This window comes from Octodon degus, unplaced genomic scaffold (assembly GCF_000260255.1).
Source record: "Octodon degus isolate 3935 unplaced genomic scaffold, OctDeg1.0 scaffold00048, whole genome shotgun sequence".
Classification (NCBI taxonomy): domain Eukaryota; kingdom Metazoa; phylum Chordata; class Mammalia; order Rodentia; family Octodontidae; genus Octodon; species Octodon degus.
Genome location: NW_004524624.1, coordinates 6,137,796 through 6,141,030, shown reverse-complemented (window position 1 = coordinate 6,141,030; position 3,235 = coordinate 6,137,796).

The following is a 3,235-nucleotide window of genomic DNA, read 5'->3' as shown; positions in this document are numbered from 1 at the left end:
AAGAAACAAAAAGAAAGGTAAGAAGCCTAACTAATGAAAAAAGAGAGAAAAGGAAAGGGGAAAAAATGAAACCCAAACCAAAAAAAAAAAAAATAACCACAAGAACAAAAACACTCCAGCCAGACAGCAAAAGGATAACCAACCAGACAAACAGAAATAAAAGTAGTTGCCTGCCTGGTAATTGCTAGGTCATTAGTATAATTCCTGGTATTAATAAGTAATACATAAATAAATAAATGTAGTATAGTTCCTCTTGTGTTTACAGGTCTGCAGCAGTGTCTAAATCAGTTCCTCGGAAATGTGCTGTGTACTCTACCAGATTTGCTGTAGCGTCTGTGCTCCGTACAGAGCTTATGTTGACCTCTGGGTGTGGGGGCTGCGACTGGTCTGGTGCTGGAGTTCTCGGGGCCCTTTGATGGAGAACGGTGGCCCCAGCTGCTTCTATTCCGCATGTTGGGTGCCGAAACCCCAGGCCGGCCCACCTCACTTAGCGTCGCCGGCCCTTCACTACTGCCTCGGCGTCTCCCGCGCCCCTGGCTTTGCCGGCAGTCGCAAGGGCGCCTCCGCCAGGGCCTGCTCTCCATCTCGCTGCTCCTGCCCACTGTCGCCTGTGCTCCCACGCCTGGCCTGACCTTGCTTCTCTGGTCTCCTGGTTCACATGCTGGTTTGATTTCTGTTACTTGGGATTTTCCTGGGCCACTTGATCCCATCTGCATCGCGCTAGGTTTGTAACCAAATCTGCATTGAAAAAGAGAGCTTGAGCTTAAATGAAGAGGGTGGTGTTTGTTTGAGGAAGTGAAGAACCGAGAATAGTACAGCGCCTGCTGACTAGCGCAAGGACCCGGCTTCGACCTCCGGCACCGCACGCGGGGCCAGCCCCGGGCAGAACTGGGCGCCCCACGCCCGCCCTGAAACCGGGCGTAGTAGTGTCCGCCTGTAATCCCAGTGCTGGGGAGGCTAAGACAGGAGGGTTGCTGTGAGTCTGAACTGCATAAAAAGACCCTGTATCAAACAAAAAAACATTTTTTTAAAATAACATAACTTAAAAGAGAATTATGCGAGGACATCTGGCTTTGTAATCTCTCACCTCACTAAACCTGCCATTTTGGGGGAGGTTGAGTGGCACTGACTTCTACTAGATGGAGTGGCTGCAGTAAATTCTCTAAAGCTGATGCTATTTGCTCCCAATTTTACTTTACGGGGCATCATAGTAGGGAAAATAAGCTCAACCACAGTTTTGTAATGAAAATATGTACTTTAGCAAAACTGCATCGAAGGCGTTACGCTGGGAAAATACCGGAAGAAATCTGTGTTCACCTGCTTGATATGGTAAATGGCAAGGCGTGTGCTTGAGTGTCAAAGGGTAAATCAGTGTGCTTTACCCAATTATGCATCAGAGGTCTTTTTTGTATTTATAAGTTTTATATATGTATAAGTTTTATATATTTGTCAGTTTTGGGCTTTTTTGGTTTTATTGTCTTTTTGAGGCAGGGTCTTGCTATGCAGTTCAGGCAGGTCTTGAGCTCACTTTGTAGCCCAGGCTGGTCTTGAACTTGCAACCATCCTCCTGCCTCAGCCTCCCAAGTTCTATGATTATAGGTGTGTACCACCACACCCAGCAATTACATTTATAAGGTGTATTTATTTATTTTTTGCAGTACCAGGGATTGGATTTAGGACCCTGCTCTTACCAGGCAGGCGCTTATTCTACTGAGTTATCTCCCCAGCCCTGTAAGTTTTTATTAACATTTTATTTTTATTTTTTCTTGTAGAATTAGCCCAATTCAGTCCATATGACATGAAAATCTGCTTTTACAACTTTGGGAGGATGCTGAAAGTGAGTTTTCAGGTGACTCGACTACCAGTGATGACTTGCGTCACAGAAGCCAAAAAAATTAACAAGATATGATAGATCTAGAAGTGCAAAATGAAGACTTTGATTTAGATGAGGAAGAAAATGATAATGTAAATAAATATTTGACTAGTCAAAATGCTACAAAATGGCCATGCATACCTGAACCATTCAATGTTAGATCTAGGTCAGAAGATGCTATTAGGTTTGTGCCAGGAGTGAAATCCATTCAGCAGTATGCCAATAGTGCAATTTGTTGTTGGAAATTGTCTATAATGGACAATATGTTATATGATGTTTTGAAAATGCACTAATAATGAAATACTATAAAAAATTCTCTATGCATCAATAGACTCAAAAATATATTTATCATGACATCTCACTACCTGAACTAAAAGCCTTCATAGCAGGACTTTATTCTAACCATCAGAATCCAAAGGATTTATGGAGAAGTGACAGATATGGCATTGAAATTTTTAGAACAATGACCCTCAAGAAATTTGATTTCTTTCAAAATTGCTTAAGTTTTGACAACAAAAAGACCTTCTAAGAAAGAAAAAAAAAATCCAAAAGGTTAGCTGCCATTCACTTTTTTTTTTTTAAGCTTTGTTTGGAACTGTCAAGCAGTTTAAATGCTGTTCAAATACATGACAACTGATGCACAACTTGCATCAGTTAGTACTTGTTGAGGTTTTTGGCAATGTATGCCACGTAAATCTTCCAAATATGGGATCATGGTTGATTCATTGTGTCACCTTGAGAAGTTTAACTCAGTGACTCAGCAGGGCCCAGGGTTCTCACTTTGTAGACATCCTGAGCCTGAGCAAGAGGAAGGCACTGAGCTGGTGTGTACGCCGTATCCACCCAAGGGTGGGCAGCCTGTGTACAATATAAGGGAAGAAAAGAGGCTTGCTCTCTTCCTCTTCTGTTCTTCTTGCTTTTGCTGTCTTTTGCCACCTTAAGTTGCTGTCCCCTACGGCTGGACAGATAGCTCAGCCTATTAAAGCACCTGCTTAGGCAGGCACAGGGACCAGGGTTGGATCCTGGGCATGCTCTGCTGGCCCCTGCAACCCCAGCACGCTAAACCAGAGATTGAGACTGGGCATGGTGACACATGCCTGTAATCCCAGCACTTGGGAGGCTGAAAACAGGAGGATCACTACAAGTCCTATCTATGTAGTGAGACCCTGTAGACCCTGTACTAAATACATTTAAAAAAGAGTGCTGCCCCGTGTCATGTGCCATCCTGCCATGGAGCCAGCTGAATACATACTGAAGCTTCCACAAATTGAGCTAAGTAAACCTTTCTTTAAATTTAGGTGGTACGGGGCTGGTGAGATGGCTCAGTGGTCTAAAGCACCTACTTAGAACAAGCTTAGCAAA